The following is a 9,380-nucleotide window of genomic DNA, read 5'->3' as shown; positions in this document are numbered from 1 at the left end:
CCAGCTTGCACTTCTGGGAGTTCTTGGTCCACATACTGCTTGAGCCTTCCTTGTAGAATTTTAAGCATAACCTTGCTAGCGTGTGAAATGAGTGCAATTGTGCGGTAGTTGGAGCATTCTTTGGCACTGCCCTTCTTTGGGATTGGGATGTAGACTGATCTTCTCCAATCTTCTGGCCACTGCTGAGTTTTCCAAACTTGCTGGCATATTGAGTGTAGCACCTTAACAGCATCATCTTTTAAAATTTTAAATAGTTCAGCTGGAATACCATCACTTCCACTGGCCTTGTTATTTGCAGTGCTTTCTAAGGCCCATTTGACTTCACTTTCCAGGATGTCTGGCTCAAGGTCAGCAACCACACTACCTGGGGTATACGAGACATCCATTTCTTTCTGGTATAATTCCTCTGTGTATTCTTGCCATCTCTTCTTGATGTCTTCTGCTTCTGTTAGGTCCTTTCCACTTTTGTCCTTTATTATGGAAATCTTTGTACGAAATGTTCCTTTCATATCTCCAATTTTCTTGAACAGATCTCTGGTTCTTCCCATTCTATTGCTTTCCTCTATTTCTTTGCATTGCTCGTTTAAGAAGGTCTTCTTGTCTCTCCTTGCTATTCTTTGGAAATCTGCATTCAATTTCCTGTATCTTTCACCATCTCCCTCGCATTTTGCTTGCCTTCTCTCCCCCGCTATTTGTAAGGCCTCATTGGACAGCCACTTTGCTTTCTTGCATTTCCTTTTCATTGGGATGGTTTTCGTTGCTGCCTCCTGTATAATGTTACGAGCCTCCATCCATAGTTCTTCAGGCATTCTGTCCACCAAATCTAAATCCTTAAACCTGTTCCTCACTTCCACTGTGTATTCATAAGGGATTTGACTTAGATTGTATCTTACCGGCCCAGTGGTTTTTCCTACTTTCTTCAGTTTAAGCTTGAATTTTGCTATAAGAAGCTGATGATCTGAGCCACAGTCAGCTCCAGGTCTTGTTTTTGCTGACTGTATAGAGCTTCTCCATCTTTGGCTGCAGAGAATATAATCAATCTGATTTCGATGCTGCCCATCTGGTGATGTCCATGTGTAGAGTCGTCTCTTGTGTTGTTGGAAAAGCGTGTTTGTGATGACCAGCTTGTTCTCTTGACAGAACTCTATTAGCCTTTGCCCTGCTTCGTTTTGATCTCCAAGGCCAAACTTGCCAGTTGTTCCTTTTATCTCTTGACTCCCTACTTTAGCATTCCAATCCCCTATAATGAGAAGAACATCCTTCTTTGGTGTCACTTCTATAAGGTCTTGTAAGTCTTCATAGAATTGGTCAATTTCAGTTTCTTCAGCACAAGTAGTTGGTGCATAAACTTGGATTACTGTGATGTTAAAAGGTCTGCCTTGGATTCGTATTGAGATCATTCTATCATTTTTGAGATTGCATCCCAGTACAGCTTTCGCCACTCTTTTGTTGACTATGAGGGCCACTCCATTTCTTTTACGGGTTTCTTGCCCACAGTAGTAGATATGATGGTCATCCGAACTGAATTCACCCATTCCCGTCCATTTTAGTTCACTGATGCCCAGGATGTCAATATTTATTCTTGCCATCTCATTTTTGACCACCTCCAACTTACCCAGGTTCATGGTTCTTACATTCCAGGTTCCTATGCAATATTTTTCTTTACAGCATTGGACTTTCCTTTCGCTTCCAGGCATATCCGCAACTGAGCGTCCTTTCGGCTTTGGCCCAGCCGCTTCATCAGCTCTGGATCTACTTGTACTTGCCCTCCGCTCTTCCCCAGTAGCATGTTGGACGCCTTCCGACCTGAGGGGCTCATCTTCCAGCGTCATATCTTTTATATGCCTGTTGTCTTTGTCCATGGAGTTTTCTTGGCAGGGATACTGGAGTGGCTTGCCGGTTCCTCCTCCAGGTGGATCACGTTTGGTCAAAACTCTCCACTATGACCTGTTCATCTTGGGTGCCCTGCTCGGCATAGTTCATAGCTTCTCTGAGTTCTTCAAGCCCCTTCGCCACGACAAGGCAGTGATCCATGAAGGGGATAGCCCTTCATGAAGGGGATAGAGATGGGATAGCCATCTTCAAATATCTGACTCTCAGCAGCTGGCTGGGGCTGATGGATGTCATACTTGGAGGGCACCAGGTTAGTGAGCCATGGCCTGGTGAGAGACTATAGGGACCCTGCGACTGCCATCTAAAGCCCTTCTCTGTGTGTCCCCCTCTGTGGGAGCGCCAGGAGGGGGTAACAGGAGAACCGCCCTTTTCTGTGGTGCCTCAGAGATGCAAGGAGGCTCAGCTGGCGCCCTCTTTATCTTTAGGCATCAAGAAGAGGAGGAAATGTCTGCATGTCTGCAGTGTTGCAGCTATTAGGATAATAAGATCAGAAAAGCAGGATGTGGGCAGACAAGGGCATCTTCTGCGTGGAGGCGAGCTGCTGATCCCAGCAGGCAAAAGAGACCACGGTTGTGTTGCTCTTCACAGGTTCAAAAGTTGGCATGAAGTGTTAGGAACTGGCAGGCTTTCTTTTTTCTTTTCTTTTAATTTTAATTTTATTTTATTAACATATAAAACACATACATATACATTTGCACAATACATATACACAACACACTACCTAATCTTCATAACATAAAACATACCTACATTACTCTATATAATACCTACCTGTACTATACATATCAACATCCCTACACACCTACCCCACACACAAACACCCATCAAGTGATTTGACTTCCAGCCGTTCTTGTTACGCTACTTTATTTTTCCAACTGGCTTAAATGCATTTCATTATTTCTTTAATCTCTTCCTTTAGCTTAACTTTACTCTCCTTTCACTCTAATCATTTTCTGGATTCACACAGTATCTGTCAGAAATTCTACTCTTTCCACATAAATTTCGATGCATTCCTTAAAAATAGCCCACTCCTTATTCACTTTTTCAATAAGGAGATAGGGTACAAAATGTTACAGGAACTGGCAGGCTTTCTTATCTGATTTCTCCCCTGCTGATCTCTATGCACAGATTCTACTTACGTGTGTTATTCTTAATTGCCATGCTAGCACAGGGGTCGCCAGCCGATATCTGTAGGTGCCAATGTGCCCGCCAGTAAAATCATAGAATCGTACAGTTGGAAGGGACCCCAAAGGTCATTTAGAGCAACTTCCTGCAATACAGGAATCTTAGCTAAAGCATCCATGACAGATGGCCACCCAACCTCTGCTTAGAAACCTCCAAGGAAAGAGCGTCCAACCACCTCCTGAGGGAGACCGCTCCACTGTCAATCAGCTCTTACGATCAGAAAGAATATTCCTATTGTTTAGTCGGATTCGCCTTTCTTATAACTTAAATCCATTGGCTTGGTTTCCACGCTCTGGAGCAGATGGAAAGAAGCTATGTGACAGCTCTTCAGATATCTGAAGATGGCTCACAGTCTCCTCTTCTCCAATTTGTTCCTTCCAATCACGACCCATATTTGGCCAAGATATCGAGGCTGTGACAATGTCAGTCACAGATATGAGTGTCTGTATGCAGCGTGAGGAAACGAGCTTCACCAGCCCCAACCCTGCAAGGCTCCATGGCCAAGGGAGCTCATTTCTCCCTTGGCGTGCTGGGAGCACAGGGCTGCGGAGCTCATGCAATGCCCCTGAGCATAATAATAATATAATCATAATTTATTATTTATACCCCGCCCATCTGGCTGGGCTTCCCCAGCCACTCTGGGCGGCTTCCAACAAAATATTAAAATACAGTAATGCATCAAACATTAAAAGCTTCCCTAAACAGGGCTGCCTTCAGATATCTTCTAAAAGTCAGAGTTGTTGTTCTGTTTGACATCTGGTAGGAGGGGGTTCCACAGGGCGGGTGCCACCACTGAGAAGGCCCTCTGCCTGGTTCCCTGTAACTTGGCTCCTCGCAGTGAGGGAACCGCCAGAAGGCCCTCGGTGCTGGACCTCAGTGTCCGGGCTGAATGATGGGCGTGGAGACGCTCCTTCAGGTATACAGGACAGAGGCCGTATATACAGATTTTGTGTGTGTGTGTATGAATGAAATAAACTTGTGGATTGAATCTAATGCACTGCTGTGTAAATTGTGTTAGAATCAAATTAATGGCAACCATTGGGTTAGAGTTCTATGAGGATTACAGAAGGAGAGGGGTCAGGCTGTGCCTTGGCCAAAGGCCTGGTGGAACAGCTCCATCTTGCAGGCCCTGCGGAAAGATGTCAAGTCCCGCAGGGCCCTAGTCTCTTATGACAGAGCTTTCCATCAGATCGGAGCCACAGCTGAAAAAGCCCTGGCTCTAGTCGAGGCCAGCCTAACCTCCCTGTGGCCCGGGACCTCCAAGATATCCTCCGTGGGACATACCAGGAGAGGCAGTCCCATAGGTACAAGGGTCCTAGGCCGTATAGGGCTTTAAAGGTTAAAACCAGCACCTTAAACCTGATCCTGTACTCCACCGGGAGCAAGTGCAGCTGGTATAGCACCGGGTGAATGTGATCCCGCAGCAAGGACCCTGTAAGGAGTCTCACCGGGGCATTCTGCACCCGCTGAATGAAACACACACCCTTTTGCTGCTGTGCACCATCTAGATAAGATTTGGAGAGGGTGTGGGGCACACATGGGGGCGGAAAGAGAGGGGGGAAATTTGCTACACAAGCATAAACCCTACTGCTAATTACAGATAGGTAGCCGTGTTGGTCTGCCATAGTCAAAACAAAAAAAATTCCTTCCAGTAGCACCTTAAAGACCAACTAAGTTAGTTCTTGGTATGAGCTTTCGTGTGCATGCACACTTCTTCTGTGTATCTGAAGAAGTGTGCATGCACACGAAAGCTCATACCAAGAACTAACTTAGTTGGTCATTAAGGTGCTACTGGAAGGAATTTTTTTTGTTTTGCCTACTGCTAATGGAACAGATGCATTTCATGAAATTCCTAAGCAGCCTACATCTCAGCAAAAGTCAACATTTATTACATAAAGACACCACACTGAATACAACCACAGCTGCTAATAATAAGAGTCCATATTTTAAGTTGGATAATTAAGCAATACATCTCTCTGCACAAATGCACCCGAGTACTTAAGTAAAATAAACAAGAGAGAATGATATTAGAAAAATAAATACATCAAGTTAAGCGTTGGAGTACAACGTTTTATATATATACCTCATAAATATTGCAAAACACCCTCACATGTAAAGATACAGTTCAGGAGCCCTGCTGTCTTCCCCAAACACACTTTGCACCAACCATATTGCTTTATCAACTTCAATAAAACACTGAACACTCAGCAACTAATCTTTCTTCTTTGGTCTTCCATAAACACGATTTTAAAAGGGAGTCTGTAAGTGACTGCGGAGGCCAATTCTGGATCCACACGTCCTTCCACAGTGGGGACATTGGTTTCCGGGTGGGAGTTGATCACAGTGAGGGTTTGCCAAGCGTGCCTTCCTCTTAGCACGTTTCTCCCTTGCGTCCTGAGTTTGAGCATCTTCAAAACCCATGACACCTTTGGTCAGTGGCGTAGCGTGGGTTGTCAGCAACCGGGGCAAGGCAAGTAATTTGCGCCCCCTAACCCGTGGATTTGCCCCCCCTAACCCTAACCCCCAGATGTTGCGCCCGGTGCGGCCGGCCCCCCCTACACCCCCATGCTACGCCACTGCCTTTGGTAAAGGCTGTTCTCCAACTGGAGCGCTCACAAGCCAGTGTTTCCCAGTTGTCGGTGTTTACGGTATATTACTTTTTTTCAATTTGCCTTGCGAGTGACAGCGCCCTTTGCATGGTCATGCGCAGCCCTTGGACCGTATGCGGCAACATTAGCACAGGCTTGGCTTCGCCTTCCCCCAGGTGGTATACCTGGAGGTCTCCACCAGGGGGTGGAGTCAGAGGGACTATAAAACTAGCTCTGGGAGGGGCAAAGGGAGGAGTTCGTTGGGAGTTGGGTGGAGTGGGAGTGAATTGGGATAGAGTCTGTGGGTAGGTTGAGTAGTGTAGCGAAATAAGCTGAGCCAGGAACAGTTAGGAGCTAGGAAGACGAGTAAATATCTGAGAGGTGGTTTAGTGAGTGAGAGCAGGTAGTGGAAGTTATAGGTCTGGATAGGCACCCCATGATTGTAATTGACTGATACCATTTATGAAACCACACGCTTGTTAAACTGCAATAAATAAACAAAAGTTTATGTTCCAATTTAACCCTGGCTGGACTCAGTATTGTCCCAGGTAGGGCCTGGGTGGTGGCAGCGAGAAATAAAGTGGTGGCACAGGGATCAATAGACGGTGAAACATCCGGGGACCCTGTGTGATCACCACAAAACCTTCCTCGCTTTGTATTTACAGTGGTACCTCGGGTTACAGATGCTTCAGGTTACAGACCCACTAACCCAGAACTCAGAACTTGTGGTCCTCCAGATATTGCTGATATATGCTCATGTGATGCTTATTGACAGAACCCAGTATAGATATTCAAAAAGTACTAAAAGTTGGATAGGGAATGGAAGTTGCGACTCAGTGTGCTTTAGGTTGACACTGGGTTTCAGGACATTGACTGACCAAACCCAAAGAGGGCTCACTAATGGTTCCTCATCATTCTGGGAAAAAGTGACAAGTGGGGTGTTGCAGCATTCTGTCCTGGGCCCATTGTTGTCCAGTGTCTTTATAAATACAGTGGTACCTCGGATTACAGACATTTCAGGTTACAGACTCTTCAGGTTACAGACTCCACTAACCCAGAAATAGTACCTCGGGTTAAGAATTTTGCTTCAGGATGAGAACAGAAATCCTGCTCCAGTGGCACAGCAGCAGCAGGAGGCCCCATTAGCTAAAGTGGTACCTCAGGTTAAGAACGGACCTCTGGAACGAATTAAGTTCTTAACCTGAGGTACCACTGTAAAGTTTTTCTGCTCTTATTGCTTTCAAAGTTATTTCCTTTGCTCACTCTTGTTTGTACAGTGGAACCTCAGTTTTTGAGTGTCTCCGAAGCTGAACAATTTGGTTTTCGAACGCCAAAAACCTGAAAGTATTGCTTCCATTTTTGAATGCGCCTTGGAAGTCGAACAGCTTCTGAGGCCCGTTTCTCCATTTGCTCAATGGACTTTGCCAACCATCCATTGAGCCTTGGATGTCAAATGTTTCGGAAGTCGAATGGTCTTCCAGAATGGATTACGTTTGACAACCGAGGTTGCACTGTACTTATGGAAATCACAAGAGCACCCGGTTACAGGTAATAGCTGGAAGCCCTGGATCAAGTTCATCCACGTTGTTGAATTAATGCAATTAAATAGTTTTAATTGGATTTTGAACAAATAGTTGCTGTTTTGAATTTTATTGTGTTATTGTTGTTGTTTAGTCATTTAGCTGTGTCCGACTCTTCGTGACCCCCTGGACCAGAGCATGCCAGGCACTCCTGTCTTCCACTGCCTCCCGCAGTTTAGTCAAACTTATGTTTGTAGCTTGTCCCACCACCTCGTCCTCTGTCGTCCCCTTCTCCTTGTGCCCTCCATCTTTCCCAGCATCAGGGTCTTTTCCAGGGAGTCTTCTCTTCTCATGAGGTGGCCAAACTATTGGAGCCTCAGCTTCAGGATCTGTCCTTCCAGTGAGCACTCAGGGCTGATTTCCTTCAGAATGGAGAGGTTTGATCTTCTTGGAAGTCCATGGGACTCTCCAGAGTCTCCTCCAGAACCAGAATTTAAAAGCATCCATTCTTCAGTGATCAGCCTTCTTTATGGTCCAGCTCTCACTTCCATACATCACTACTGGGAAAACCATAGCTATAACTATACAGACCTTTGTCGGCAAGGTGATGTCTCTGCTTTTTAAGATGCTGTCTAGGTTTGTCATTGCTTTTCTCCCAAGAAGCAGGCGTCTTTCAATTTCGTAATTTCCAGTATCCCTGCCAAGAAAACTCCATTATCTTCTTTAGTGGGTCATAAAATAATAGACTCATAGAGTTGGAAGGGACCCTGAGGATCATCTAGTCCAACCCCCTGCAATGCAGGAATATGCAGCTGACCCATACGGGGATTGAACTTCCAACCTTGGCATTATCAGCACCATGCTCTGACCAACTGAGCTATCCAGGTTGTGCAAGGCACTCTTCTGAATAATGTTTTCTATAGGGTAGAGGGCATTGGGCATGAGCTTATGGAACCAAAGGGGTGTTGGTCTGAAAAGGTTTTGGGAAACTCTAAAAAAAGGCCATCAATGCAACCTATTGATATAACAGATCAATATATTACAGCAATAGTGCATGAGAACACATCCCAAAGGAAATCATCACGTAACCTGTGTGAAACAGCCTCACGATGTAGCAAAACAACACTCAGTGTTCAGCGGGCCTTTGCAACTTTCTAAATCTGGGCAATTGCTTTCTGCGTTGCAGCTTCCATTGAACAATAAACCCCACTTGGGGAAGTTCTGCTGGTTAAATAACTGCTTCTTAAGCAACTGTGCATGATTCACATCAGATAATACCCTTCTGGAAAAGGGCACAGCAGAGACCGCTGGTCATGTTATTTTTAGCAGCCGGACACAACAAATTGCTCATTTTAAAACTCAGCTTTGACGAAGCAGCAACGCAAAATGTACCGTATTCTTTGCTCTATAACACTTACTTTTTCCCTCCTAAAAAGTAAGGGGGAATGTGTGTGCGTCTTATGGAGCGAATGCAGGCTGCGCAGCTATCCCAGAAGCCAGAACAGCAAGAGGGATTGCTGCTTTCACTGCGCAGCGATCCCTCTTGCTGTTCTGGCTTCTGGGATTCAGAATATTTTTTTTTCTTGTTTTCCTCCTCCAAAAACTAGGTGCGTCTTGTGGTCTGGTGCGTCTTATAGAGCGAAAAATACGGTAATCTGGAGATCTTGGGGTCTTTCTAAAGAAAGCTCAACGACATTTGGGGTGTCCTGGTTTGTACTTTTAAAAATGTGACAACTCTAGCTGGTGGTTCCTTTACTACTATGTTATGAGCCCATTTCAGGTGTGTCCTTAAGAGCTTTTGCCATAATGTTTATTTATTGATTTAACCAATTTGCATCCTGCTTTACATTCCAGCAGAACTCTCAAAGTGGTTTGCACATCTCAACAAAAACACACATTCCACATTCAATGTGACTGCTAATAACAATAATATTTAAAAGGCCACATTTTAAGCGACATAACGAAACAAGGATATGTCAGAACAACATACATTAGCATATAAGACAAATAAATATCTGTAAGCAAAATAAATGCAAAATGCAAATTATATAGAAAATGTCAAAACAGCAAGATACAACATCAGGAAACAACACAACTAAAATATATAGTTTAAAAATTTCATAAATATTATCCCCCCCAAAAAGGGAGGGGAGGATAATTATTTGTACAATAACATTGTATTTAAAAATGTATA

Source organism: Podarcis melisellensis (assembly GCF_964234715.1).
Source record: "Podarcis melisellensis genome assembly, chromosome: 6".
Taxonomy (NCBI): Eukaryota; Metazoa; Chordata; class Lepidosauria; order Squamata; family Lacertidae; genus Podarcis; species Podarcis melisellensis.
This window is presented reverse-complemented; position numbering follows the sequence as displayed.